General features: G+C 33.3%; 1 long non-coding RNA gene across 1 annotated transcript; it reads right to left on the reverse strand.

Annotated features, from left to right (window-relative positions):
* Positions 1 to 349: 349 nt before the first annotated feature.
* On the reverse strand, positions 350 to 5,410 carry LOC138131809 (uncharacterized). Its single transcript, XR_011159905.1, has 8 exons — positions 5,234 to 5,410; positions 4,952 to 5,179; positions 4,261 to 4,900; positions 2,536 to 3,753; positions 2,152 to 2,488; positions 1,958 to 2,108; positions 1,680 to 1,909; positions 350 to 1,624 (listed from the first exon to the last, which is right to left on the reverse strand). It is a non-coding gene; the product is annotated as an uncharacterized lncRNA (long non-coding RNA).
* Between the last annotated feature and the right edge of the window lie 2,306 nt (positions 5,411 to 7,716).

Here is a 7,716-nt window from a genome sequence, read left to right on the forward strand (position 1 = left end):
AAGTATATTTTGTAAAAAAGTTAAAATGGAAAATTCAAAACGAACTATGGTGGCGCGAGAGAAGAGGACCATAACAAATTATTATACCGAGCGATCATTTAAAAAATAAATCGAGTTTGCTTTGGAGCCTATGCTATAGCATGGGTTGCCATAGGTAACACGCCGACTCGATTTATTTTTTAATTGATCGCACCGTATTATAAAGCCATACCTTCAACAAAAAAACGTTTCTGATTTTAACCCAACTGTGGAGAAACAGCATTTTGCATTGTGAAAATGAAAACCTAATTAAAGCTGATTGGTTAACTATGTGGGTATTAGAGATGTTCCACCCAATATATCCTTACTCCTTAGCGGAATCTGGCTCAGACAGCTATGGGAAGCGATTTTCAATTTTGGTTATTGTTTAGTTTTTACCTGTTTTCAGTTTGTCTGTTTTTCTTTGTGTTTTTTATAAACTTGATTAAATTGCTCCAGTTCTTTTAGTTGCTGCATTTCGTTTCAAGTCTTCAAAACATTTTTAGTTCAATGATTAAAAAGGAAAACATAACCTAAATATATTTTGTAACTAGATTTTGACGTGGGTACAATCTAGTGAAAAATTTTTATACCCAAGCAAAAAGGTCAAAATAATCATTTTATTTAAAATTTAATTTTGACAGTCCAGTAGTTTTTTAAATTTACTATACATGAATTAACATAACAAGAGCCTTAAGTTTCTTCAAAATTCACATATATTTTTTATGCATACTGTAAAATGATCCATCACAGTCACTTAGCAAAACAGATGGACAATCAAATTCAACGATGTTGCCCTTATCCAAAACCATCACCTTGTCAAATTCAAGAATATAATCTAGTTTGTGTGTTATCATTATGACCGTAAAACAAGAAAATTCTTCTCGTACTATTTGATGTATCATCTGTTCAGTTTCTTGATCCACATTTGCTGTTACTTCATCCATGATTATGATTTTATTTTTACGAACAATAGCTCTTGCCATACAAAGAAGTTGTTTCTGGCTCAAGCTTACATTCACGTCAACATTGCTGATTTTGTGGTTTAGATCAGGAAACAACTCATCCAAATTGACTGCTTTGATTGCGTTCCAGATTTCGTCGTCTCTATAATTTCCCGCAAGATCAATATTTTCACGAACCGTTCCCGTGAGTAAAACAGGATCTTGAGAAATTACTGCAATATTTGCTCTGAGAGTATCTAACGGAAGAGTTGTGATGTCGACTCCGTCTATTAAAATATTTCCTTCGAACTTGTGCAGTCGCAGGATTGTAGAAATTATAGATGATTTCCCAGCAGCTGTTCTGCCGACAATGGCGATGTTCTGGTGTGGTTCAATAATAAAATTTAGATCATTCAATACATAACTGTTGCAGGTGTTGTATGAAAAATAAACATTGCTGAAATTTATTATTCCCTGTTGAGGCCAACCTTCGACGGCGATACCATCTATAGGTTCTAATTTCTGGCTCGAATATTCTAAAATTCGTTCTACAGCCGTCATTTCGGTTCGAAGTTTTGTGATCCTGCGGTGTCCCAAGTCTAGGCCTCTTTTAAACAGGTTTGATTGTGATAGAATGAAACCGACATCTATAGCTGAGATGTCTAGAAAAAATTTTTTTAGACATCTATATTTCAATTGAAGCAGTACTTTTTATACCATGGCTATTAATCAAGAACAACAATATTATTAAAAGTGTAAACAATGAAAAATAAATGTCAAGGAGGAAAGTGAGAGCTCTGAACCAACAGGTATACAAATACGACGCAGAAGTATACAATCGTTGTGTCTGTCAAATTCGTCGATTAAAATTTGTTCTGCATTTGCGGATCTTATTGTTGGTAACCCCTCAGCAGTGGCATTTACATGACCAAGTAATGAGCAGCGAGCTGAAATTCCAACATAACAAAGAAAAATTATTATCGCTAGGAACTTACTGGAAATTTCTAGTCGTTTTAGAGCTGTTCCAAGTTTCAAACAAAATATAGATGTCACCAGAGGAAGTATGCAAAATGCGAATGAAGCCATCAGAAACGTCATATTTACTGTACCCATCAGAATTATGACTCCCACCACTTCTGCAATGGCCTAAACTCATGTCAATGGAAAAGCGATAGAAATAAAATCTTACTTCCAAAGCAAGGTACTGTGAATAAGGAACTTTTTCATCTATGTACAATAAATCCTCAGAAAATCGGTTTAAAATGTGGCTCAAATAGTGGTTGCGAAAAAATTCCATAGGAGCTTTCGTAACTTTTTCCATAAGTACAGAGTGAAAATTTATTGAAGCTTTCCTGGCCAGTAAAAAATATACGGCACCTTTTAGAAATGTCATTATTGATAGAATTTCCAAAGCAACTGGAAATAAATAAGTCATTTGTAGACGTTCTTCAATAGCGCTTTTATAATTTTCATTGGCTGTGGTGTTGTAATTTGTCCAATTAATTATTTGCTGCTCGGTGTTAATCCTAGAAGAATACGTTTGAGCAATTGCTAAAAATAATACCGAACGGACCAGTTGTTTTCTAGCTTCTTCATACCACTTTTGGAAAACTGAAGCACACCAAATACAATACAAATTGTAATAAACATACGGAGTCCACCACTGTGTTCGATATATTTCTTAAAACTCTTCAGTTTCACATTTCCCGATTCCAACTTTTCTTGGTATATATTTTTTTCGATTGCTCTTCCTGCAATTAAAGTTGATGTTTCTAGGAAATCTTCTTCAATTACATTTTCTGGTACGCTTTCTTCTTTCCATTCAACTGTACAATTAGTACAATTGTCTTTGAAAGAGGTTTTTTTTTAAACTTGGTGTAGCCTCTGATTATTTACAATTAGGGTGTGATCTGCACCTCTAATATATTTTGGGTTCTGCGTAGTCAAGATCACTAATTTTTCTTTTAAAAATCCTTTGATGCATTTTTCAAAGATATAGTCCCCAACAAAAACGTCTAAATTAGACAAACAGTCATCCAGCAGGTAAATATCACAGTGCCGATAAACAGCACGGGCCAAATTAATTCTGCTTTGCTGCCCTTTGCTTAAATTAATGCCTCTGTCAGCAACGATGAAACTATCTCTTCCTTGAACACATTGTATATCCTGAACGAGAGCGCAAACTTGGAGAACTTTCAAATATCGCTTTTCATCATAATTCTCTCCAAACAAAATATTTTGTTTAATAGTTGATGGAAAAAGCCATGGTTCTTGAGAGGCATAAGAAATTTTACCATTTATGTTCAAATTTCCTTCAACTGACTGGTACTCTTCCATTATGACGTGCAACAACAAACTCTTTCCACTTGCCATAGGCCCAGTTAGAACAATGAGTCCATTATCTGCTTTTAAATTTATGTTTTGAATAATCTTACGGTTTCCAACGTACACATCTAAGTTTGATAATGTAATTTCTGTAGGAACATTATTTTTGTTTTCTCGTTTAAGATGTTTTTGTGAATTTAAACTTATAAGGAATCGTTCAATTCTTTTTAAAACCGCCGTCATTTTTACCAACTCATGCATTCCTCTTGGGATAAGTATTTTAAGAGATGTCGTTAATGGTTCGATGGTGTTCATCAAGAAAAATATTGTCTCGACTTTGACTTGGTTTCCAAACCAGATTAAACTAATCATGAAAATATAACAAGCAGTGCTCAAAACGACTTCCGAAAGGGTATATTTGGCAACTAGTAATAAATAAATCTTGTATATAAGACACACTTCATCCCTGAAAATGGAGAAAAAAATTCAGAAAAACATTTACTGTAGATTGATGCAAATGTAGTGGGTTGGCACTCCCGAGTAATTGGTACTCCTAGTCATTTGTCAAAGACTTGTCTGTTGATTCGCTTGCTAGATTAAGATTCTAGATGTACAATGATTTATTTTGAATTTTGAACTGTCACATTTGAATTTGACAGTCAAATGTACCAACATAAAATAGTAAATGTGTTGCCAACGCAACAAATATAATTTGTATCATTAAAAGTAAGTAGATTAAAAATGGCAAAAATAATTATCATGTTTTTTATGTAAAATCCTAGACGATGAAAATTGTTACTGAAACAGTGATTAACAAAAGTTTAAATATAAATAACTAAATACTATTTTCTCAGTTTGCGAAGAATATCACATTTTCATCAAAGTTAACAAATGACAATTGATAGTACCTACCACATTTATTTTATTAAAAAAATGCGTTCAATAGTTGCATGATTTTTTACGGTTTACTTACTTCCTTCTTTTTGAAACTTTCTTTCTATAATTGTCGCCCCAAAGATAGCATTTTATCAAAGTTATAGCGTCCAACATTTCTTTGGTTTCTTGATTGATATCTCTGATCCGTTTTCTCTAAAGTTCTGACTTTTAACAAAGCCAATATTTTAGCTAATACAACTAAAGAAAAAATATTACAAAATGTGTGATCAAGTTTTTACGATTTACCTTGAATCGAAATGATAAAGCAAAATATGCCAACGAGAGTTAACACCAACAAACCGACTTCCGTGTACACCACATAGCATATGATTAAAAATCGCAGAGATTCGCACCCCAAGAATGTTAGATAGCAAACGTAAATGTCAAATTCGTTAACGTCTCTAGTTATCAAGGCGATAATTTTGCCGACTGATGTATCTCCAAGTTGCGACAAATTTAATTTTAACATTTTTCTGTAAATCATGGCTGTCAAAGCTGTCCGTATTTTGATTCCGAGTGTTTCAAGACTCAGATAAAGATTATCGGCGTATGTAAATTCAATAAACTGAACAATAACAAATGACACTCCAAGAAACCATGCTTCGGATTTAGTAAAGTTGTTGTGGTTAGTTGTGAAGTATGATACAAAATTTTTCACAATTCTTGGTCGACAAATTCTACAAAAGAAGTAAACTAATAATTCATTAGAATATATCACATCAGAATACGTGATCATTATTGGGATGATTTGAGAAACAGCGATTAACATGTATTGTTTTCCAAAGCAACTCCATAGAAGCAAAAATAATGATGGTTTATTTTTAAGTGTCTGGTTATCCCATTTTTTCTTTAACTGATATCCCAATTTTTGCGATTTGTAAGACGAAAGTACTTCATATATGTCAGCTTCTCTAAACTCTTTTTTGAATCCAGTCGCGAAGAGTTTTCTTACGTAGCTGAATTTTAATAAAAAAGTTAAATTCCAACGTATTATGAAATGCGTTGCTTACACGAAAAAGAATCCAAGGAAGAAGTTTGTTTTTTCTTTTGGATTAATGATTCTCGGTTTTGGTTTTCGATAGTCCATTTCCACACGGTCTTCTAAGCTGGTAAAACTTCACACTAATTCTTATTTTAAATTATTCATCATGTTTTGTTTATCAATTTGACACCGATAGCTAAAGCCATAAGACCGAATAATTGCACCGTTAGAAGCACTAAAAGCAAAAAATTACCACATTTAAAATTATTCCGAAAACTTAAAGCTTTATCGAGAATAATAAATATTGAAGTTTCCGGTGTGTCTAAGCATTTTTTACGTGATTATCCACTTGCATGAAAGAAAAATATTTCTATGCTTGGTAGTTAAATGATAGATTTGTACGACGAGTATACACTGTCTATTCGTTGCTTTTATAAAGTTAATTGTCCTTAACTTAACTTTGTTTTAGTTATATTTTTATTTTACTTTTTCGTTCCACATTCAAACATAACCTAAATAATGCAGATAAAAACACATTTGTAGAAGATAGCAGTCAACAGTATTCTGCTGCCAACATTTTAACTATCTACCAATAAGAACGCTTTTAATTTTTGAAGTGAAAACTTCTTTAGGGGCGCCACAAACATTTTATTCCTGGGCATTGAATTAGTTTCATGCGACACGGTAAAATCGTTCGCAGCACAAGCTAAAATCGTTCGCAGCTCAATCGTCCGCAGATCAGCGACACGGCGAGCTGAAATCAAGGGAATCGAGTTTTTTAGCGGAGCGAGCGAAAAACAATCAACTGTGCTGCAGGAGTAACTGTATATGTATACAGTGCATTTTTTTTAACTGTTGCCATAGGGAATTGCATGGTAAAACTTATACCCGCTGTTAACTTTTGTTCTGATGAAAATATTCAAACCATTTTTGGAACAAAGTTGAAAGATTTTTTAAACTATCGGATAGATTACAATTCAATTTCCTAAACTGTCGAAAAAGTTGTGAAAAAAATATTTGTATCACGCCGGAATAATAGTCCGTCGAGCGGCCGCCAGAATAGCGTCCTTGTCGGCTCAACCAGCAACTGCCTATCCCCACTTTTGATTTTTGTCAGTTTCATTTAAAAAATAAATAGCGAGATATTCTGGTGGCTATGATTAAATTTCTTTATAAAAAAAACAAAACGTAAAAACGTTAACTCACAAATAATTCAACACATTAACAGAAATTATCAAAGGAATTGTTCGAAATGTTTTTCTTCGACTATTTTGTAAATGTCGCACTGGAATGGAATTTGGTCAGGTTGAGCCGATAGGGACGCTATTCTGGCGGCCGCTCGACGTACTATTATTCCGGCGCGCTTTAAAATATTTTTTCACAACTTTTTCGACAGTTTAGGATATTGAATTGTAAACTATCCGGTAGTTTAAAAAATCTTCCAACTTTGTTCCGAAAATGGTTTGAATATTTTCATCAGAACAAAAGTTAACAGGGGGTATAAGTTTTACCATGCAATTCCCTATGGCAACAGTTAAAAAAAATGCACTGTATATACAGGATATTTGACGACTGATAATGAGCCTGACGTAATTTAAAATGCAACCCACATTATATTTCCGAAAAAACCTGGCTACTGAAATTAAAATGTCCGGCTTTTTTTGAAAATGTATTGTGGGTTGAATTTATTATTCCGTCGGGCTCATTATCACTCGTGAAATATCCTGTGTAGTTTTATACAGGATCTATCAGAACTCGCGGACCAAAATAATACGGTGAATTCATCATCTTCTAGGAATAATAGGAAAATGTTCAAAAAAATCTATTTTAAATAGTAATTAGGAAAGAAGCAATTTAAACTGACCAATCCTGTTGTTGATGTTAAGTTACCTATAAATTAGTTTTCCTGCTTTATTTGTAACTATGGATGCATTTCAAATGATGCATATGCATTTTTGGGTATCTGCATTGTTTGTGCAATGACGGACGTTTTTAGCTTATAATATTTTTCAGATTATTGTATTTCTGCTAGGATGTTCCCTATTGGGAAAACGAACTGCTCCTGAGCAGCAACTGTGGCACTCTCATCACACTGTCCATATAAGACAAGCATATGAAAATATTCTGAAGAAGTAAACATTAAGCGTTTTAATGCCTTTTGTAATTGTCAGAAATAATTTATTATGACATAATATTCAATTATTATGTCTTTGCAACAATCAAATTTGGTTGGATAGTTACTAATATAATTTTTTAAGGTAATTTTATATCTACACGCGATTGGTCAATTAAAACCGTTCTTATTTTAACATCCAATGAGGATGGATTTTTTAATAGTAGATTACATACCGAGGTGGGAAGTGTTTCATTCCTGTCGAGAGCTAAGATAGTTTACCAAAACGTAGCCGAGGTGAACTAATGCTCGAGACAGGAATGAAACACATTCCCACCGAGGTTTGTATACTATTTTATTCGGAATCATTACATTTTTAGCAAATAAACAATTAATTT

Source organism: Tenebrio molitor, chromosome 5, assembly GCF_963966145.1.
Source record: "Tenebrio molitor chromosome 5, icTenMoli1.1, whole genome shotgun sequence".
NCBI lineage: Eukaryota > Metazoa > Arthropoda > Insecta > Coleoptera > Tenebrionidae > Tenebrio > Tenebrio molitor.